The sequence below is a fragment of the Panthera leo genome, chromosome B4, assembly GCF_018350215.1.
Source record: "Panthera leo isolate Ple1 chromosome B4, P.leo_Ple1_pat1.1, whole genome shotgun sequence".
Lineage (NCBI taxonomy): Eukaryota > Metazoa > Chordata > Mammalia > Carnivora > Felidae > Panthera > Panthera leo.
In genome coordinates this window covers 11,138,695-11,162,375 of record NC_056685.1, presented here as the reverse complement: position 1 = coordinate 11,162,375, position 23,681 = coordinate 11,138,695, and the positions used below count along the sequence as shown (strand labels likewise).

Below are 23,681 nucleotides of genomic sequence, written 5' to 3'. Positions count from 1 at the left end.
GCTTGTCCCTCGAAACATCTTTTCCTACTGGCTGAGAAACGAACTCAAGTGTTCCCTCTGGCCTTCCATCTCTGAGATTCTCTTCTAACTGCCCGCCCTTCTCCCATGTCCACCTGTCAGCGGGGGAGTCGCGTGCGTATCCCCGTCCCCGACCTGAAGGGACTACCTCTTCTTCCAGAAAATAGTAGTTTTCCTGGTATCCAGGTTATCGCTCCCGTAGGGCCCCTCGGCTGAGTTGTGTCAACAGCCTTGTCTCTTGATTGTTGACACCTGCCCCATTTCCCCAGGACTGTTCCAATTTCACTTTAAAGGGGGGGGGGGGGGGGGATGTACTCCCTGAAAAGGAAACTTAATCCAGCACCTTCTTCCTGGGTCTGACAGGGTGGATACAGGCCCAGGACTCTCCCAGAAGCCATCAGGACCCCGCCAGCCCTTCACTCCTACTCTGACCCGGAGGAGGTCAGAAGATACCCTGGCTTCCCCCATCCCTCCACACCTCCATGCTGGTTTCCTATCTTTCTGGGGCTCTTAGCTCCAGGCTCTCCAGGCTGGGCACAGCAAATTTGGTCTTGCTTGGCTGTTAGAAACACAGATTAAAGGGACAAACACAACTTCCAGGACAGACTTCCAAGGAAACAAGAAGATGGGGCATATAACCAAAATTCCAAGCAAACAGCACCTCTTTCAACAAGAACTGGATTGGAGCAACTAGAATATCTTCTATTTCTGTCAAATGTTCAGTAATATGAAGAGTTGGACCAGGCATTACCTTCCCATGCTCTACTGTGAGCATTTTCTCTTCTTCCCCTCCTTCCCTTCCACTCTCCTTCTTCTTAGGAGTTCTTTCCTCTCTGTTTCACCCTTGCTCCTTGCCTAAGGATCAGCCTCCAGAGCTCTTGAAAACCATTCTCAGTCTCTGCTCTTGTCCCCAAAACTAAAGAAATGCTGATTCTCTCTCTTTCTCCCTATGGAAAAGAGGCTGCTGTCCAGAAGGAGCAAAAGTGAAGGGAAAGAAAGCAGGGAGTATGGCACATGGCTCTGTGGCCGTGACTTTCTCTACCAGCCTGTTAGGTCCATGAGGTCAAGGAACACGTTGCCTTTTGCACCACTGTATGCCCAGCACCTAGCGTGGTAACTTACACCTAGTAACTGATGGATGAATGGGTGTTAGGTGGATAAAGAAAACGAATTAGGACAGCTATTTGACATTTGTTGTACTGGTCGAAAGGCTGTTGAGAATTTTCTTTCTCTTCCAAACTTCGTAATGATGTTCATTCAGCATTATCAAGTCATAGTCAGCTGGACCAGGTCCCAGAGAAAAGATGCAGACATTTAATGCGGAACTGAGGAGGCCAGGCCCAGAGGAATGGATCCCAAAGGAGGTAGAAATGCCAAAGACAACTTGCGTGGCTTTAGTATGGTCACTTCTCCCTTACTGGACTCCATGTGAAATAAAAGATCTTGATCTGGAAATTGCCATAGAAAACAAAACGCATCATTTCCTAAGAATGGTTATGCCTTAGACTATACACGGCCTAATTCTGTTCACCCAAGGGCCCTCACGTGGACTGTTATCCAGTAACTGACCATTTCCTTCAGCCTGCCGTGTTTTTCTAGAGGAAAAGGTGATGGCTGCCAGGCTCATCATTCTATCCCACTTCCACGGTTAATCAGTTATTATCTATCCTTCAAAATCTCTCTGTTCCCCCCAACAATTCCACTCTAGAAAGCCCTGCCACATATTCTGGATTACTAAAGTTAGGTCCTAAGTCTTTATATTTTCTTAAAGCTCTTATAATTTTCATTAAAGGACCCAAAGAAGAGGTGCTTTTAATAACACATCATTAAAGAGTTACTAATACTGTTCCCATCAAACTTTTCTCCCACCAACCCTCCTGCCAATACTTCAGGTTTGTGTGGCCCAAGTTCAGAACTGGGCAGATGGTGTAAGGGAAATAAAGAACTAGAAATCTAGAAAGCTAGACTTAAGTCCCAGGTCACAAAATCTGTAAAAACACTTGGCCTCTCTGGACGTATAAAATACATGTTGTAGCAGGTTTAATAGTATGTAAACTCGGTAATTTTTAGGACTTGTAAATCAATGATTTTTCTTCATTTTATGAAAATCTCATCAAGAATATCATTAATCTTTGAAAATTTAAGAACCCTTTGGTCCAGAAATGTATTGATCAAAAATATTTTATTAGATGAACTCCTATAGATACATTCTACGTGGAAAAACTTAAATCTCAACAAGAAATATTGCAGGGAAAAACATTTCTTTCTTAAAAGGTGGGTGCTATCCTCTCCATCAAATGGATTATTTGACAACACTTTGATGTTAGAGCCTCTTCTCATAAATGCTGCAAAAATTTTAGTGTCTTAAATTGTGTACTTAGTTCTTCGAAATTGGTAAAAGAGTTACTAGAGTGTTTTATATACTGATGATTAACCTAAGTCATGGACAGTTTACAGGACAGTGACATCTAGGAAAAGCATAACTGAGGAATCACAAAGAAGGGCCTCCTTTGCGAAAAGAAGAGAGGCATAGTCAAGAAGAAGGACTCAATATTATGACCTGGGTCATAAACTGAGTGTGATCCAAGGAAAATTCCAGCTAGCCTGCAAAATGTCTAAGGCCCACTCCTTAACATGAACCTCTTACAAACAGCTACTCATGGAGGAACTCATCTCGTTCACATGATGGAAAGTCAAGGTGGAACCAGCACAAAATCATTACAAAATTCCTCCAACTAAAACCTAAAACAAAAAAATTGGCGGGGGGGGGGGGGGCGGGAAGGGGACAGAATAGGAAAAACAAGTGGCAGTGAAGACTCAACAGCAGAAAAAAAAATGCTATAGAAAAGATAAAGTCTGTGATCAAACATATCATAATTTACAAAAAAAAAAATACTATAAAACAAGGAAAGATGCATTTGCTCAGGAAAGATAGGGGAAGTCAACAGGAGAAATTAAAATATGAGCTGGAGAGCTCAGGAAGGAAGTAGGAAACAGTAAAACCACCATAGATACACAAGACTATCTTGGAAACAGCACAAGGGAAATTGCTAAAAACCCTTTTTAGTGAGCTAGAGGACAAATCAAGAATAGTGGGGAAAATAAAATAGAACAAAGATTAGCTAGAAAATTATATGAAACACAAAGGAAGAGCAACATATCCATAAATGGTATCCCTTCTGAGGAAACTGAAATAATGAAACAAAAAATATTTAAAGATGTTATTCAAGAAAACTTTTCAGAAATGAGGAAAGACTTTAATCAACAGACTGAAGGAGCACATCATGTACCAGAAAATGTATGGATGATCAATATAAAGATGTATCCTAGTAAAATTTACCTCTAAAGATATAATGTTTTGATTTTTGAAAATAACTTATTGTCGGTGCACCTGGGTGGCTCAGCAGGTTAAGCGTCAGACTTCAGCTCAGGCCATGATCTCACAGTTTGTGAGTTTGAGCCCCGCATCAGGCTCTGTGCTGACAGCTCAGCCTGGAGCCTGCTTCAGATTCTGTGTCTCCTCTCTCTCTGCTCCTCCCCTGCTCACACTCGGTCTGTCTCTCTCTCAAAAATAAATAAACATTAAAAATAATAATAAATAGGGGCGCCTGGGTGGCTTAGTCGGTTGAGCGTCTGACTTCGGCTCAGGTCATGATCTCGCGGTCTGTGAGTTCGAGCCCCACGTCAGGCTCTGTGCTGACAGCTCAGAGCCTGGAGCCTCTTTCAGATTCTGTGTCTCCCTCTCTCTCTGACCCTCCCCCATTCATGCTCTGTCTCAAAAATAAACATTAAAAAAAAATTTTTTTTAGTAATAATATTTTATTTATTTATTTATTTGTTTATTGTCAAGTTAACAATTTTCAAAGAAAAAATAATCAAGTGACATACATTGAAGAAAAAAACCATATCGGTCTGTTACAGACTTCTATAGCCACAGCCAGTGATAGAAGACATGTTTACAGTAAAGTCCCTAAGGAAAGTAATTGTCACATAAGAATTTCATGAGCTAACATATACTGCATTCATATTATGCATCAGCCCTGTTCTAAATGTTTTACCATATTTATTTATTAATCTTCACATCAATTCTATGACGCAAGTAATATCCTTCTCCCCATTTCATAGTGGAGCAGACCAAGATTAGAAAGGTCAAATAACACACCCTACATCACACCACACGAGTGAATAAAACCCAAGCAGCCTGGCTCCAGAACCCTGCTTGTAACTATGGCAGTATCACATAATGGACCTCAGACGAACACTGAGAAGGTATTACTAGAAGGAGGAATGGATGTCGAGCAAGCAAACAGGAGAGATGTCCACTACAATGTAAAAAAGAGAGAGAATTGATAGTTGTTTAAAACCAAGCTAGCAGAATCAAATGGCTGCTGAATCCACAAAAGTATCTTTTGGTTTTTTCACTTTTTTCAAACCTTTAAGGGACTTTTAAACAAACACACACCTTGGATACTACCTAGTATGGACATAACCTTTATCTTTCTACCTTAGACCCGAGACAAGGGTGAGACCTTGCCTGACATTCTCCTGGACCTGGATTTTGCCTCTTCTACAAGTGACATTGAGTCACAATCTTGTCAGTTCATGTTAGAATTAAGAGTCTATTCTTAACTCACTGAAGTGCATTTGGCAATATGCACAGGTGCATTTATAAAATTAAGTAAACTACAAGCAGTAAATATGCTGCCTCGTCTAAACAAAATAGCACCTCCCCTGATTTTCTACCCAGAATGGAATCTACCGCAGACATTGAAACTTCCTCAGTTTATATTGGAACTAATTCCGCACAACTAAGGGAGGTACATTTGATGATTTACATAAATGCATTTACAAAAACTGAGGGCATTGAGTCAATAAATACGCTGTTTCATATAAGCAGAGCTAGACCTAAACACCCAACTACAACAGCTTCAAAAAACTGCCCATAAGGGTTGATTTTCTCCAAAACCTCCTATCTTTTAAAAAATCGTTTCCTCTAAAGATCATGGTCAAAAGATGGGAGCCTGATTGTACAATATTTTCTTCCTTTTAGCTATGTGAACCACAAACATGTTTGAAATATAACAGTTACTTAAATAGTGTTGAAAAAAGAAAGGAATCAACCTTTAAAAATGTCTTCCAATACTTGGTAAATTATCAGTTCTCGTATATCTGGGAGCATTGGGACAATGAATTATAACACCTTATAGTGGGTTGATCTTAATTACATCTATAAATTATTTGGAGTGTGTTATTTTCTCGGTGAGATGTTTGTTGAGCTTGTACTTTGAAATAAGACACTTTGGATAGAAAAATTAAGCACAGTTCCTACCCACAAGATGTTCAGCATCTATTAAGACATGTAAACAGATAGCAAGAATAAAATGTGATTAAGGCCTTCATGGAAGTTTGCACAGTGACTAGTGGGGAAGCACAGAATAGAGAGGATCCACCTTCCTGAAGATGTCAAAAGAAGCTTCACAGAAAGGAACTTTTGAACTGGGTCTGGAAGGATCTGGAAGAATCTGCCAAGCAGAGAAGGAACAGTGCAGATTTCAAGCAGAAGAAGAAGCACATTTTAAGGTATGAAAATCAAAGAAAGTTGTATCCATCTGAAAAGCCTGGTGTCCATCCCAGAATCATAGTGACTCATAATGACCAAGTTTGTTTCTCACATCCATCATAAATTGGTTGGGGGCTGACAGAGCAGCCGCCATCTTAAGCTTTGCCAGTTGCTATGATGGAAGGAAATCCAGCCAGGTCTTGCACCAGCAGTTAACTGTCCTGTCCTGGAACCGATACACATCACTTCCACTCCAAGTATTGGCCAGAACTATTGACACAGTCTCTCCCAACCAAAAATGGGCCAGGAAGTGCCATCTTGTCAGGGACCCAGAAGCCTGAAGGAGGTTTGGCAAAAGCACTCATGGTTGCCACAAAGGCTGTGCATTCTGGAACTGGTTCTGTGCATATGGGGACACAGCGCAGCAAGCTGAGAGGGGAACGAACACAGACAAAGCTGGAGGAAATCTAAGGACCTGTTTGCGAAAGCCCTAACTTGCTCTTCCTTTGAGCCACCAAATAAATTTTTTAAGTGCTTCAACAAGTATGACAACCAGGGTTGAAAACCTAGCAACACCCCACCCTGCATTTCAGTAATGGCTCTGTCACCCACACAAAGAACACGGGCTTGTGGTGGCTTTTCTAATCCTGGCCAACCACAGCCTTAACCACAATAGAACCCTGTACACCTCTGAAGGAACTCAGGCCAACAGCTCCAGAGAAAATTGCAATATTGCTTCCTGCATTCCTACTTTTGATGTTAATAATAAATTTCAATTTCTAGTCATTAAGGAATCTTGAAGTCTGGGTGAAGTGCTAGGATGTGCCAAAGATGGACTGATTAGCCAGGATTCTAAAATGCAATCTCCCATTGGGGTATCTCTGCAGGTGTTAGTCTCAGGTAGTCAGAAGCAATTCACTGAATCTTAACTCCAGTAGAGCTGTGGCTCTGGAATTACGTTACTGATACACCATGCTAGTGACTTTGCAAACAGCTGATGCAGGAAACAAGCCAAGAAGCAACTGGGTGTGTCCATGGGTCTGGCAAGAGTCCTTTGCATGTTCAGTGTTTTTGCCGTGGGGCCATAGGGAGACAGCCGAGGGGGTGCAATGAGGGGCTGTCTAAAACAAGACTCTGGTTAAAGACAGCTAGCTTGTGTTCCAACCCTGGTGCACTGAATACAGAGTGCAAACCAGAACAAGGCGTGGTGCAAGATCCAAGAACCCAGTCTCATCTGATGTCTAACACACTCCCTGACTTCAGGCATTTTCCAGTCCTTTCTTCAAATGAGGATAACATATGGGGATGGAGGAGATAACATCTGCAAAGCACTTTGAACTTCTCAGAAGAAAGGCACTAGATAAACATAAGGTATTCATAGTATGCATCTTTTTCTCTTAATAGCTGTCACATCTGGCTCTTTGTTGTTGTTGTTGTTGCTGTTGTTGTTGTTGTTGTTGTTTGCCTCAGTTATAAATGAAAGAAAGGCCAAAAAGAAAACATATCCCCACCAAAAATATATCTACCCACAAGACTTCTACTATTGTTGCATTTTATATTAGATGTAAATAATCTTGGAATGTCACAAAATTATTGTTTCCCCCAGGGGGTTTCTAGCTGAAGGAAACCTATCAATTAACTACATCCTGCCAATACATTATTCCCTGAGAGTGTCTTGGCACTGTGGCATTAACTCTTCGGAACCAAGACTTTAAGAATCTATAACCGGAAACATATCAGTTTTTATATTTAAACCTACAAGTGGAGACAAATATTTGTATAAAAGCAAATGTCTTGTTGCTTAATTTAAAGAAAAAAAAAGATATGCTCCTTCAAGCTGACAAAGTGTCCCTGTCGGCCACCAGGGAGCTACTATTTCCCCAAGTGTTTCTGAAAACAGGAAAAGGGGAAGGGGAAATAAATATCCAGCCAAAAGTGACAGGTCAAAAAAAATCAGCTAAAGGCTTCTCAGCATTCCTGGTCCAAATGCTTTTCCCAGGGCTCACAGATGGAGGCATCCATGGAATTTACACCTTCAGTGGACATAAACCAGCCCGTGGGATTGCTGGGGTGTTAACTACACCCGTGACAAAATGTAGGCACTCTACCGAGAGCAACCACCTGCCTTAAACGGATGCACTTAGGAAGGAGGTTTACATGGCCGGCCTCGAGAAGAGTCTTTCTGCGGATAAAATGTACATGGGAGCTCAGGGAGGGCTGCTGAAGCCTAGGCCAGGGGAGTCTGAGAAGCAACTCATCTTCTTCTCTCATTCTCCTCCCTGGAGAGGCCAGGCCTCCCAAATCTTAGTCCCCTCAAGGTTAACAATGCTGTTTCCCGCTGAACCAGCCAGAAACAACACTGGAAGTGGGTTTATTTTTACCCCGGGCTTTGTCATCTATCATTACGGAAAAACTAAGAGACAGGTTTTGGCTGAGTATCCTACAGAATATTCAAGATCTCCAGGCAGGATTTGGCCCTCCCTCTGCCGCATTTATCTTATTTGGAATGGCCTTCTTCTCCCTGCCAATGCGCCTCATTAGCAAGGATATTTGTATTCAAGAGGCGGTCTCCCTGGTCAGGCACCTAAGGGATCCTGCCATGATATCAAGATGCAGCCCTTGTGAGGTCATAGCTTCTTTCCTGGAAACAAATTATTGGCACCTGGGATGACGTGGTATATTTAACTGAAGGGGAGTGGGGAGGCAAGTTTAGAAATCTCTTGCAGATTTCTTCAGCATACATACATAACTGGCTTTTCTCTCTGGATTCAGGTATATTTCACTTCAGGAGGTCTGCAAGATGGAAACTATATTACCTACTGATTTGATGCCTTCTCAAACCACCAGGTCCAGTTGTGTGAGGCACTTCTTATCTCCTACATTATATTCAAACTATTCGTTTTTGGTTCCAGAGTCCTCTGTTCATGGCGCTAGGCATATATCTCCTTTCTCACCTTCCTTTCCAATCAAGCAAATTTGACGGGAGCCTCTCAGAGCAAATCCAGAATGACTTAGGAATTGGTGACCGCATGCCCAACACTATGCTGAGCCCAGACAGAGTCCTTTGCTCTCTCTCGTTTCCATATCTAAATCCAAGCTCCTTCCTATTTCCAATTGATTTTCCCCACGCACCACACTACGGCCCACTCTTCTCAAACTCAACAAAGACTTCTTTTAACAGATGAGGAAACTGAGCCATCAAACTTGCCCAAAGTCACACATCTACACAGAAAGGAATGGGGCCTACAGCAAAGTTCTAACTGAAAGAAAACCCACTAGGATATATCACCTCCAAGAGGAAAATAAATGGAGAAGACAGCTTTGGGTGAAAGCCAAGTGTAACCATCCACGCGTGACCTTTACATCTTGAATTCCAACTCTTAAGCAAAAATCCTTATGGCAAAACCTATGTTTCTCAAATAAATACATTTATTTATAAATAAGAACTAAAGCCAAGTTCAGAAACAAAAGACAGGTTTCCCCACGCTATGCAAAAGCAGAGCGTTCCTATGAAAACTTTCATAAGCCAAAATGATGTATAAAGCAAAGAAACAATTACCATTAATTTATGTGGAAAATTTTTTGAGCATTCCCAGACCCAAAAAATAACCTCTGTTAGGCTTTTCTGATACCCTAGGACATATCTTAATGAACAGATGCACAAAATAAATCAAGATAAAGTATAGGTGCTCACAGATATGGTATATTTTTTTCAATAATTTTTTTAATGTTTATTTTTGAGAGAGAGAGAGAGAAAGAGATACAGAATGTGAGTGGGGGAGGGGCCGAGACAGAGGGAGACACAGAATCCAAAACGGGCTCCAGGCTCTGAGCTGTCAGCACAGAGCCCAATGAGGGGGCCCGACCCCACAAATGGTGAGATCATGACCTGAGTCAAGTCCTAGGCTTAACCAACTGAGCCACCCAGGCACCCCTAGACGTGGTCTAACTCTGAGGCAATAGATGATGAAATACAGAGTGTAGTTCCCCAGGAAGGGGCTCGGCAGGGCCCTCCCCCCACTGCTGAGGTGCACACTGGCTCTGTGATGGCTGACTGCAAACAAATGCTGAGCCCCATTTTTGTTTCCCACCTTTTTCTCAAATTTTCAAACAGCAGAGGATACCTGTACCCTGGTAAAAGTTTAAGGCCTATATAGATCACTCCCTGGTCCTGAGAATGGCACTGCTAGCTCAGCTGTCCGCCGTGTGTTGAGAAAGCGGGGTTTCCCCAGCACTCCTTTGAGCACTGACCCCTCAGGTCTCTCTAGGACACTTTTGCTCTAGGCATTTCCAGGAGGGGGGGGTGGGGAGGGTAAGTCACTGGGTAATTATTTTTATTTATTTATTTATTTATTTATTTATTTTTAACGTTTATTTATTTTTGAGACAGAGAGAGACAGAGCATGAACGGGGGAGGGGCAGAGAGAGGGAGACACAGAATCGGAAGCAGGATCCAGGCTCTGAGCCATCAACCCAGAGCCCGTCGCAGGGCTCGAACTCACGGACCGCGAGATCATGACCTGAGCTGAAGTCCGACGCTTAACTGACTGAGCCACCCAGTTGCCCCAGTCACTGGGTAATTAAAACCCAAGAAGCTGGGCGTGTGGCTCTGATTTTGAATCAAGGCAGCCTTCACAATGTCCAGTTACAACTCAGAAAGCCGGCACTTGCTCTGGAATCCGTGAATTTTGCTCCGAGATGGCCCCTGCATGACCAAGCACCAAGCTTTGATTTCTTCTTCATTACCATACCAGCATCTTTCCCATCAAGTAAACAATCATAATGTAAGAATTCTATCATCCTAAACCCTCCTCCAGATCCCTGGCAGAAGGTCAGTGGGGGTTTTTCCTCTGTTGCTTGGCTGACTCAGATCTCTCCTCTCCGTGTTGCTGCCTGAGGAGGCCGAGGTTCCAGGTTTTCTGGTTTCAAAATAAATTGGCAGAAATCTGAAGCCATGCCAATACCGCCCTCCTGCCCGCAGGCAGCTGGGTCCCAGTGGGAGGTCTCTTAGCAACCAGGCTCAAATCAAATATTTGGGCGTCTGGACACATTCTGATTGGAATGAGCTCATGAACAAAAACTTCTCTCTTTCCCTCAACGCAGCTACTGAGAGTTATGAAAAGATGCTGAGTCCCTCGGTTGCCTCCCGGTACTGGATGAATCTGTGACTCACGCAGAACGTTAAATTAGAGGCAGCCCCAGACTGGCAGGCCAGAGATCCGACTTCTATTTCTGGGTTGATATGTATCCTTGGACAAGACACTTGAACTTTTTGTTGCTGTGCCTACACAGAGCCCAGAGTTTTAATTTGACCTTCTGCATGCTGCCTGTTCACCAGAAATCAGAATATTCACAGGCTCACAAAGGGCATGAGCTCCAGTTCAATTCAGGAGGGAACCAGGAGGAAGGAGGGTGTCAGACCCCTCTTCCCCCATCTGCCACCTTGTCCTATCCCACCTCAGCCTTCCCCCAAAATGCCAAACGGCCAATGGAAGGGAGAAGGGGGCCAATGGGGGCTAGCCAAGAGCTTCACATCTGTTCCTTTCTAACCCCAAATCTCAGGTTTATACTATTCCTGTGTACTCAGGAAAAGACTAAATACTTCGCATTTGGCTTTGGGTGATAATTCAAATCAATATCCTCATGCACCAGGGGAGGCTTTATCTCAGCTTTTGCATCTATGAACTAGAGCCTTTAAACCCTACTCTCCTGATCTTCTGAGAGATGGCTGGTCAGGGCTTCCCCCTCCTCAGCCAGCACACCCACCCCTCCTACCTCTGGAAACCCATCACAATTACTGATGGTACCACCCCGCTGGCCCCTGTTGTTGCTTCTTTCTGTGGGCAAAGATGCCTACCCTCTCCATTGAGCCTCCAAAGGCAGATGCCATGCCTTATACCCCCTTATCACTTTTTTAATGCTTTTTTTTTTTTTTAGAGAGAGAGAAAGAGAGAGAGAGAGAGAGCGTGAGCGGGGAATGGGGAGAGAGAGGAGACAGAATCCGAAGCAGGCTCCAGGCTTTGAGCTGTCAGCACAGAACCCGACGTGGGGTTTGAACTCATGAATTGTGAGATCATGACCTGAGCCGAAGTCAGATGCTTAACCGACTGAGCCACCCAGGTGCCCCGCCCCCCATCACCTTTTAAGTCAACTTCCCCATGGGAGCAAATGTGGCTAGTCCTAAAGAAACACTTAATGAATTTAATGCACACCCAAATTTCATGGGCCTGAGGATGCTCAAACAGGGCGACATGAAGAGCTGTCCCCAACAGGAAATGTCCTGTTTCCTTTCCAAAGAAATGAGAAGTCAGAGGGCAGTGAAAAGAGTGTGTGGCTCTTAACTGGTACCACGGGTTCGCCTCAGCCACGACTGTAGCTGTGTGGCCTTGGGCACATTGCATAATCTCGGCCTGCATTTCCTTGCCTGGAAAATGGAAATAACAGTAATATCTAATTTGCTGGATGGTTGCAAGCAAATTAAATGATGAGTAACTGTAAAGCTTCTACCACAAAGGTAGTCAATAAAGGGAAGTTCTTATTGTTGTCATGACTTGTCCCCCAATCATTTGATCATTAAGTAAAAGCATACTTGGGTTACTTAGTTGTTCTGGTTGCAAAATTATTTTAACTGTTTATCTAAAAAGCTGCAGAAGAATATGATTGAGGGAGTCAAGTGCCCCAGCTCCTCTGGCTTCAAGTAAATGGCATTATTGTTTTTAAATCACTCCTTGGTTTAAAAAAAAAAAAAAAAAAGGTATCTGTGGCAACAATGATTGATAGAGCATTTATTAAAATAATTTTTGTCCAAGGAAACACACAAGTTAGTCATTAGGATTCAACAGAGACCCTGAATCCCATATTTCACGGCCTCCTTCCTTGATCTGTCTTGGAAGCAGCTTGAACTTTCCTCTGGGGAGAGTCAGAGATCAATTTTTGTTGATTTTGTTTATACTATAGAAGATGCCAGACCTCAAGCACTAAAAAGCATTCTCCTTCTGAAATGAGTCTGAACAAGTCTTGACAATGGACACATTTTATCCATTTCACTTTCTTATTTTTTTATTTTTAAATTTTTTTAAACGTTTATTCATTTTTGAAAGAGAGACAGAGACAGAGCACCAGCAGGGGAGGGGCAGAGAGAGAGGGAGACCTGGAATCTGAAGCAGGCTCCAGGCTCTGAGCTTTCAGCACAGAGCCCTATGTGGGGCCCGAAGCCGCAGACCACAAGATCATGACCTGACATGAAGTCAGATGCTTAACTGACTGAGCCATCCAGGCACCCCTTTCCATTTCACTTTCATCAGCAAAGAAGCCAGCATTATGTATCATAGCCCAAACTGGAAACCGCCCAAGTGATCAACAGGTGGAGACCTGTTTTCACAAAAAAATGGAATAGAATACTTTCACTGAAGGTGGAGAGTCTAGTCAAAATAATATCAAGTGAAGAAGCTAAAACAAAGTAACAGTGATTATATTGATTTAATAACCAGGTTTATAAAATCACAAAGAGGAATAGGACCTTTTTTTTTTAATGTTTATTTTTGAGAGAGAGCTTGAGAGCTGGGGAGAGGTAGGGAGAGGGGGGACAGAGAATCTGAAGCAGGCTTTGTGTGACAACAGAGAGCCTGATGCAGGGCTTGAACCCACGAACCGTGAGATCATGACCTGAGCCGAAGTCGGACACTTAACCCACTGACCCACCCAGGTGCCCCAAGAGGAATGTGATCTTCTAAATAGTAGAAGCGGTTATGAAGATTTGAGCTTGGACCCCCCCCCCAAGAGTACACTTTTCCAATAGGTTTTCATTTTAAAATACACACAGCAACCCTTTCTCCTAGTCAGTGTTTACCGAGTATCTACTATGCATCAGGAATTTTTAGGGAAACAACAGTGAAAAATAAATTTGCCATCCTTACAGCTCTTCCATTCTAGTGTGGGACACAGGTAATAAACAAACATGTTGTTGTACCACTTAACAAAAAACTGTCACATTTTAATTCTACAGCCATACCGTCAAGTAGCTAGGGTTTCATGAACACATGTGCTAAATGTGGGAGCAAACCTGGCCAACATCAGCTAGCTGGTGAGTGTCAGACCTGGGATTTAAAGCTACATCATCTGGTACTTGCGCTTCTGGCAATGGTGGACGAAGTAATTAAGAGCAACCCTCCTACCAAAGGCAACTTAAAAAGTTGGATGAAATATTTGCTTAATTTTCTTAAAAGCAACAACGCAATAATAAGGTAGTGAAGATACACCTGCCAAAAACTAGAGAGGACAAAACCCAGAGAGCTTTGCCAGGCCCACAAAGCTTTTATCCTAAGGCATTTGTCAATCTGGAAAAAAAAACAAAAAACAAAATTTGAGAATGAGGTCTTACTCTGATAGCCTCACAAGGCTGAAGCCCAGAGACTACCAAAGCTGAGGGTTCACATCAACCACTTGCCATTTTAAGCTGGGTTGCCAGGGTGAGGGAGCAAGGGAAGGCTACAGCCCTCAGTCTCATAGACCAGTTCCCAGCAACATTGGGTCAAGGGAATCTCCAGCTTTGCACTTTGATTCAGGTAGCTTCAGACAGGAAGTGCTCTCGGTGCCTGGCAGACACAAGGGAAAGCCTCTCCAGAAGAAGATTCCACAATTATTCATATTTTTTTTCAATGCCTAATGTATTTGTTTCAATGTCAGGACATTGTGAGTAAAAACAGCAGAAACCGCCCAGAATGCCAACAGGCCCACAAAGACTTCAGAAATGGGTGTTCTTTGATACGGACCACTAAACAACTCCACCTACTATAGTCAGAAATATAAATGCCACACTTGAACATTTTTACAGGGAACTGGAAACTAGAAAATTATGTAAAAGATTTTTTTAAAAGAACCAAATAGACACTCTTAAACGGAGAAACTCCCAAACGACCACCAAAGTCAAAAACCCCAGTGGCTGGGTTAACAGCAGATTATCACAGCTAAAGTGAGGATTAGTGAGCCAGAATATAGGTCAGAGATAACTTCCAGAATTCAGCTAAGGTGGGGGGGGGGGGGGGTACAAAAGGGAAAATATGGAAAAAAAAAAAAGCAGAAGACATTGAAAACATGGAACACACACTGAACTGGCAGGTGGAAAGGAAGGAAATGTTGGAACAAAGGCAGCATTTCCAGAACTGATGGCAGACATCAACTTACGGTTTCAAGATTCCAACTAATCCCAAGCAACCTGATTTTTTTTTTAATCCACACCTAGATGCAATGAAAGAAACCGTAAACAACCAAAACCGGAGCAGTCTTGAACCTGATCACCTGAGGCCGAGTTCGGCTTTCTTCCCATCCCATCAAGGCCCTTTCCCACGGAGGTCTTGCTTTTCTTCCACTGTCCCCACTCCCCCTGAGCAAGTGGCAATCCACCTCAGTTTCCAAGTGGCCCTCTTTTCACATGAGCAGAAACGCTAGTGGTCTCTAGAACATTTCTAACTGCTGCACCTAGTGAGCAGTAATCAGAAGAATGGAACGTGCTTGTAAGCCAGCAGGCCCGGAAGGGGATCAGAATGCAACTACTGGAGGCAGCTTTCTCACCAATCTGAGCTCGCAGCAGAGGGACGCCCGGAGGGCTGTGACTGGCCATCCTTGTTCCCAACAGTCCTCTCTCTCTCCCTTTTTCTCTTTCTCTATCTGTCCTACAGCCCTTACTGCCATGTTCTGCCTCAAACTCCAGCCTATGGCCCCATCCGATGTCCCCTCTCACACCAGAAGGATTTCTAATATCCCATAAAAGCACAAGAATCAGCAGGTGCCAGGTGGAAATGGGATGAGCACAATAAAACCATTTCACTCTTTCTCAGTGCCCAGTTACCTGTGTGATCCAATGACCCCATAGCCACTAATATAAAGTAGAGCTCAAGGCAGTGGGGGTGGGGTGGGGGGATCTCGGGAAGGTTTCAGACACACAGACTGTAACTCCCTAGAGAAATGAATGCTCTCCATCTGGTTTCTGTCAACTTCTCCTATCACACATTATCTGCTGTACTTTCTAAAAATATAAAGATTTTTTCTGGGGCGCCTGGGTGGCTCAGTTGGTTAAGCATCCGACTTTGGCTCAGGTCATGATCTCACGGTTTGTGGGTTCGAGCCTCACATTGGGCTCTGAGCTGACAGCAGCCAGAGGCTGCTTCAGATTCTGTGTCTCCCTCTCTCTCTGTTCCTCCCCTGCTCACACTCTGTCTCTGTCTCTCAAAAATAAACATTTAAATAAATAAATAAATAAATAAATAAATAAATATAAATATTTTTTTTAACTTTATTTATTTTGAAAGAAAGAGAAAACGCAGGGGAGAGGCAGAGGTAGAGGGAGAGAGAGAGAGAATCCCAAGCAGAGCCTGACGTGGGTCTCGATCTCATGAACTGTGAGATCATGGCCTGAGCCGAAATCAAGAGTCGGACGCTTAACCGACTGAGCCACCCAGGCGCTACTCGAAAAATATAAAGATTTTTAACATTTAGGGTGAAAATGGACTTCTATGCTTTTGCAGTGTACTGAGTCCTTTTAAAAGTACTAAGCACCATCACTGTCAGGCCATGGTCTTGAAGTAGTGCTAGTACTTTGGCTGATCCTACACTGCCCCCAAACCACCTTACTGGGCTCTCTGGTGCTTGTCCCCAGCTAACTCTAGAAGTCCTACCATCCTGCACAGGGTGGGGTAGGACATGGTTGAAAGGGTACTAGGCCAGAAGTCAGGATATGAGGCCACCTGTGCGCTGTGGGCAAATCACTTGCACACCCGGGACCCAGGGTCTCAGTGGCAAGAGCTTATGGCAGAACGGCTGTAGGGGGAGCGCAGGAGGGGTGGGATGGGTGTGTTCTGCCCAAATCTCTAGGTAGTGTGAGTGTGTAGGTCCCCCACGGCCCCAGGTAGCTCCAACAGGCACTCTCCCAGAAGTGGCCACTGCTCGCTGCTCGAGAGGATGGTTCCTTCATGTCTGAGTAGGAGTGAATGCTCTGCACTTGTCCCATGTGCCCTCCTCATTCTGCCTGGGCCCCCCTTCTGCTTCCACCTCTGTTAGAATCGGGAGTGGTGGTTTCTACAGCAGACCCCTCTGGCTCTGGCCCCATGCCTGACACTCTTAGTTACCGCAACACATGAGCTGAAGCCACATTGCAGCCCCCAAAGCCATTCTGTAGCAAAGCAGATCCCCCAACCAGCTAATCAGCAATCAAAATGCAACCACTGGAGGTAACTGTATCGCCAATCTGAGCTGACAGCGGAGGGACACCCCCCCCCCCCCGGGGTTGTCACTGGTCATCCTTGTCCCCAACTGTCCTCTCTATCTCCCTCCCTCTCTCTGTCTCTCCTACAGCCCTTACTGCCATGTTCTGCCTCAAATTCCAGCCTGTGAATGTCCCCTGTCACACCAGGAGCTTTGTAAGAAACCTCATATTCTGCACAGGAAATGGTACCCAGAAGTCATTCATTTAGGGGGCCCTTTATGGCTTTTAAAGAGTGTTCATACCGTGGAAAGGCTGTAGTTATGAAATGCTGGGTTGCTTCGCTTCAGGAGGATCTGGGGGTTACAGAGAAGTGGCTTGCTTTCCAGGTATAAATCTTTCCTGAAATCCTTGGTTGCAGCCCTACCGAGGAACACAAAACACATACCCTCGCCCACCTCCAAGACTAATTCGTGCCGGGGAAGAATAATAGTCACCCTTGTTGGTCTTCAGATGTTCACAAGGTGGCTTTGCTGCCACATCACTCTCCGTGGGACACGTGCTTCTGCTGGATGGCTTTGCCAGTTTTGAGGACATTTACGCCAACTCTTCCATCCACACCCTCGGTCAGCTCCCTGCCCTGTGACCAGCGTTCGACACTTAGAGAATGTCTGGCCGCTGGCTGAAGCCCTGGAAAAGAGCAAAGCTCCCTGGTTTAGGTGTGGCCAGACCTTCTTAATGAGCAGAGGACAAGGAGAGCAGGGGTCCCTGCCACAGAGCCGTCCTAGTATTTGGCAATTCTGTAACTGTTATGGCCTCAAATAACCAGAAGTCACTGTCTGGCAGTCCCTGGGCCCAATCAAGTCTCTAGATATGACTTGCTTTGGCCAGAGAGGGTTGGGTTTTGGGGGGTTTTGTTTGTATAAGTTGCCAACACTTAAAATCTAGGAGATTTCATACAAAAATCTGGACTCCTTGCTGCTCTTGAAAAATCAGAAGCTCTAAGAATGCTTCTGATCAGCTGTCAGCACTTGGGAGATGAATAATCCTACTTGTTTAGACAGGGTACCCCAGTATCCAGAGCTACACAGGAGCCAGGTTTTGTGGGGCCTGAAGCTTATGTGATGTGTAATGTGGGGTGACCTCTCTAATAAAAATAAAATTCTACGGGCGCCTGGGTGGCTCAGTTGGTTAAGCGACCAACTCTTGGTTTCAGGTCAGGTCGTGATCTCGTGGTTTGTAGGTTTGAGCTCCGTGCTGGGCTTTGCACGGACAGTGTGGAGCCTGCTTGGGATTCTCTCTCTCTCTCCTTTTGTCTCTGTTTCTTCCCTGGTTGTGCCCTCTTTTTGTGTCTGTCTCAAAATAAATGAATAAACTTAAAAAAAAAAAAAAGAGAGAAAAGAAAAATAAAATTCTAACTAGAAAATTGCTAGGGCCCCTCCAAGGGCCTGAGCAAGCGGTGGGCCATAAAGCTTAAACATCATGAGCCCCCAGGCTCTCCTTTCACCCCCAGCCAGGGCCTGCGTGCTGCCCATGTAGGTGTCAGAGTCCGCGGTGACCTCTTGCTTATCCTCCACATCCTGCTCACCAGCTCCTGCCACCACTCCGTTCCAGCCCCAATGTCCAGTATAAACACAGCCCTGTAAAGTAGGCCCCACTTCCCCTAAAACTCCAGTAACTAAAGGACGCATGACTTCATTTATTTTAAAAGGCAATAAAAATAAGTTTTCATGCTTTATACCTCCCTCTCCTTTGCGAGGTTAGAAGGAGAGGACCCGCCAAGTGTCTGCCCGGAATTAACATAGAAAGGGACTCCTTCCAGCATGGAGATCTAAGAACTGCAACAAAGGCAAGGAGGGTCCTAAATGTCTGATGGGTCTATAGCCTGATTTCCATACCCTGGGGGATGCTCACTGAGATTGTCTGTCGCCTCTAAATGACTTTGTTTCGGGAGTCGGGTGGAGGGGAAATGCGCCAAAAAAATGTTTTCCAAATGGTTGGTGGACTGCACTGCCACAGACACATCAGGCATGAGACCATCAGCAGTATTTATCGAGTGCCTACTGTGTACTAACTCTACCTCTTGTACCTGTAGAAGTGTACTAGGAGGCACATGGTGGCTCCCAGTGGGAACCTGCAGTCTAGTTGAGGAAAAGGACACCCATAGAAAGACTAGGATAACACGGAAATACAATAAGCGTTTGTAGGAATCCAAAGCCCAGACTGGGAAAGATGATCCCAGAGCAGAGGTGAATGCCGGGAACCTTGGAAATGCAGGTAGTGGCACTGAGAACATTCCAGATGGTGAGAAGGGTTTGGGGGACCAGGAGGTCTGGGTCTGGAGAGCCAGAGGGTGGGCTGGGAACAAAGAAATAAAAGAAAAGTAGATAGGGAACCTATCAGGAAGAGATCTGAATTGAAGATAAAGGTCTCTGGATCGTGTGACTCAGTGACAAAGTACAAGAAGTATAATAAAACTGCATGTGGGTGGTGATTTTCAGTTTACTGAAAATAAGCATTGTGACTTATTCCCATTTGATTTTTACTTATGCTCTGCATTATACATGTTTTTGTAGAAAATGTGAAAAATGGCAAAACTTCAAAACTGTAATTCTATCAACTAGCAATCACCGCTGTTAACATTTTGGCATATTTTCTTCCTGTTTTATTTCCAAAGATAATTTTTTTTCAAAAATGGGGTAAATGGATCTGTTTTCACTAAACACTATAAGACTTTCCCCATGTCACTGAATATTCTTTGAAAACGAGATGTTTACTAGGTGCATAATAATTCCATTTTTTTTTTTGATGTACCATAATGCTATTAATCACTCACTATTGAACATTTAAATTGCTTCCAAAATTTCATTTATTTTATTATAAATCATACTGCATTGAACATTCCTGTACATAAATATTGATCCACACCTCTTCAATTGCTTTGTGATATGTAATTATTAGAGCAAAGGGCATAAATATTTTTAGGACTCTTAAGATAGATTTTCAAATTGTTTTCAAAAAAAGTTTTTACCAATTTACACATTCATCTAGAGTACATGAAAGGGCTTGTTTCCTGCAGATGTACCCTAGAATTATGTAATATTTTTCTAATCTTTGTTAATTTGATAAATTAAAAATGGAATCACATAATTGCATCTGAATAATCATTTTTGTTACTCATGAATTTGCATTTTTTACATGTATTTTTCATCCATTTTTCATTCACGTAATTATGCAAATTATCTGTACTTTCACTCATTTTTCTACTGGTACAAAGCATTTATCATTTTATTTTACTTTTTTTAAATGTTTACTTATTTTTGAGAGAGAGAGAGACAGTGCACAAGCAGGGAAGGGGCAGAGAGGGAGAGAGACACAGAATCTGAAGCAGGCTCCAGGCTCTGAGCTGTCAGCACAAAGCCTGACTCGGGACTCATACTCAGAAACCGCGAGATCATGACCTGAGCGAAAGTAGGACATTTAACCAACTGAGCCACCGAGGCGCCCTAGCATTTATCATTCATTTAAAAAGCCTCCATATATCTGCTTGCCTATATCTGATTGCCATTTGTTGTCATGTGTGTTTTAATTTTGCTTGATATTTTGACCGAAAACTGGTTTATATTTTATATCATTCAATCTGTGGATCTTTCCCTTTTTAATTTCTTCTGCTGATTTTTTTTTTATTATAATGTCCTTCTCTACTCTGAGACCACTTATATTTTCTTTTCGTTTTTTGTATGGCTTCATCTTCACATCTCACTCTTAACCATCTGGAATTCGTTTGCATATGCCTTCACCTCCAATGGTAAAAGTAAGTATAACCTGACAATCCCCAGATAGTCTGTCTTCCCATCAACATTTTTCATTGAATAATTCATTAAATAAATGCATCCCTTTAGCACATGATTTGTAAAGCTTTTTTGTCATATACTCTCTATTATGTGTTCTGGGATTGGTTTCATGGCTGTCTGTTTATCTGTGTTTTATTCTTTACACCAATAACATACGGCTTTAATTACTGTGATCTTCAATGCACATATAGAACTTTCCATAGTTTCATAGATCTTTTATGCATGTGCTTTCATAAATAATTCTGTTTGAAAATGAAGACAATCTTTTCCTCTCATTTCTTTTTTTTTTTTTATTTCTTTTAACATTTATTTATTTTGAGAGACAGAGAAAGAGCATGAAGCGGAGAGGGGCAGAGAGAGAGGAAGACACAGAATCCGAAGCAGGCTCCAGGCTCTGCGCTGTCGGCACAAAGCCCGACACAGGGTTCGAACCCATGAACTGTGAGATCGTGACCTGAGCCGAGGTCGGATGCTTACCTGACTGAGCCACCCAGGCACCCCTCCTCTCATTCTTTATTATTACTCATGTAAAAGACAAATAGTCACATAAAAGACAAACGTTCTGAGATACAGATGTCTGGACTTAACCTAAGAAAGGGTCTTGCAGTTCTATGCCTCTTCTTTGGTGAAAAAAAAAATAAAATAAAATAAAATAAAATAAAATAAAAAGCACTGTCTTGTTATTAAAATGGAACATTTACTGAATTGGAAAAATCAAAGCAAAACAGGAATGAAATCTAAACCTGTGCTTGCTTTGTTTTTTTTTGTTTTGTTTTGTTTTGTTTGAGAATGGGAAACCTGAACTTGTACAAAGAAAGCCAAGCCTTGAAGATGGAAAGTTATAATCCTCTGATCTTTACTTTCCTACACAGAAACCTTTAGGGAGGAGCAGAGAAATCCACAGAAGTAGAAATGAATGAATTTGTCCTGCTCTTTAGAAGTGATGCATGAATCACTGGCTTTACATTGAACTTTCTCTAGGAGAGTTCAAATTCTTCTCTAAAAATGATCTACAGTGATGGTGTCTACACCCTACACAGCACCCTCAGTATAGGATCAACGGCTGAGCATTTAGGGACAGCTGGTTCATCTGGGCATAAAACTTTGCAAATCAGTTGACTTGCAGCCTTTGCCATCATCACCAGACACGTCACAGCTAGTCTTGCCAGCTTACTTGACCAGAACACGGTGCGAGTGGGGCTGTGGTCACCAAGCCTCCCTACACTCTGAGTCTTCCCTGCACCCCCGGCTCAGTTAGCCTTGGGAAACGAGTGCCCTGGTTCACAAGCAAATTCTCAGTAAGCTATGAGTCAGTACAACCCACTGCCATCCCTAGAAAAGAATGAAGGTGCCCACCCCCTCAGGTAGGTAAGTCAGCCTGTCTTACCTACTGATTGTGAGCTCCCACAGGATGAGGTCCCTGCTTTGTTTATTACTCTTCTATAGCTAGAAGGCATCTGACAACCATGACATGTTTCTCAAATGAATGAATGAGTGAATAAATGAACTGCAACATTCAAAAGATAGTCTGTTACCAGGGACTTGAGCTAAACAGTAGTCACTATGAGTTAAACTCATGATCTTAGCAAATTGGACGTTTTTACATGGTCTGAATATGTATGTGATTTCTTTTATCTACATATTTTGAACAACCCAAAAAGAATGTCAAAAAAGGTATGTATGATGAACAGCATCAAATGTAATCTTCCTGGAGCTTGAGAGCCAGCCTTGCATTTTTTTCTGTAGGTAGGTAATTAAGAACCAGATGAGAGAGAGAGAGACCTGTGCATGGGAGCAGATATGCTGATGCCTCCATTACAAACAAACCCTGCTCCAGAAAGGGAGACCCATGAGGCGTCTGATTTTCCTCGAATTGTCTGTGGGTTGTGTTTTCAAGGAAATGGATGTTCCTGAGGAATGTCTGAAAATGATGGAGTTGGCTACCTCGAAGCTCCTGTCTAGCCCTAAAATGCTATGAATCTGGGACAGCTCGTCTTTTGCAGAAATGGCCACGAGAAAAAATGTGGAAGCAACGCCCTTCTCCTGGGATTAGTTCGGTTTTCCTTCGTGCACATCGGTTTCCTCACGGCTCTGTGTGCGTGATAAGTGTGTATATGACAGCACTGCCTACCAGACACTGACCATCGCCAAAGTATTGTGGGGACATAAATGCAAATTTTCAGGGAGAAGTCACCTCATTAAATGAGAAGGAGGACTGCTCACAGTCTGAAACAATCTTAATCCCAGAATTGTATAGAAAAGTGTGACACCCTTGGCTAACGAGGCTGCCTAAGGAGAGGGTCACATTCTTTAGTGGAGGGAATCTATGGGGCCACTTTAATAATCTGGGAATAGGACACGTACCTAATATTTACTGTCATCTGGGAAGAAATGTGCCTAAGGCGCTGAAACTCACCCCAAACCGTTTACCTTTAACAGCACCAGTTCTTGTTTACCTTATTCATTTCCACGATCTTTAAAGGAATTGTTTTGCTAAATACACACAGGAAAGCTTCAACTCAGCTGCTGTTCAGCGGCTGTGAATTCCAAATTAGAAGTGTCTGAATTTACTGAAACTGCATTACAGACTGAATTTCATCATTTTATAACATACTGTAAAACCTGGGCACAAAACCCACCCTTGGTTACCCACTTCTACAGCCACCAATTGTTGATTCTATGAGGCTAATTTCTAACCTCAGCGTGATTTTGACCTTTGATTCCCAGGCTCTCCAGCTGCAGTCTTATCTTCCCAAACCCTGAGCTGCTGTAAACTCACAAAACGCACATTAATTTCAATATTAGCCTAAATAAAACAAGTAAATCCCATAAATAATGGATTCCAGAAGCAAACAGGAATATTTTCAAGTTTCCTGTTGTTTGGATTAGCCTCACAGGCACCCCCTTTATCCTCATAGGGGACTACAAGGCAGCTAGAGGCAGGACAGCCTGGTGGTTAGGAAAACAGGCTTTGGAACTAGACCAAACTGGGTTTCTTTTTTTTTTTTTTTTTTTGGTAGGAGAGAGAGGGCGTGAGCAGGGTAGGGGCAGA

At 43.3% G+C, this 23,681-nt stretch overlaps 1 protein-coding gene and 1 long non-coding RNA gene across 2 annotated transcripts in view; both read right to left on the bottom strand.

The window, feature by feature from the left end:
- Positions 1-23,681, bottom strand: part of CAMK1D (calcium/calmodulin dependent protein kinase ID) — a 501,235-nt gene that overhangs the window by 430,072 nt on the left and 47,482 nt on the right. The gene's annotated exons all lie outside the window — the stretch shown is intronic.
- LOC122223866 lies at positions 344-23,169 on the bottom strand. The gene is made up of 3 exons (XR_006204524.1): positions 23,086-23,169; positions 17,273-17,465; positions 344-1,466 (listed from the first exon to the last, which is right to left on the bottom strand). It is a non-coding gene; the product is annotated as an uncharacterized LOC122223866 (long non-coding RNA).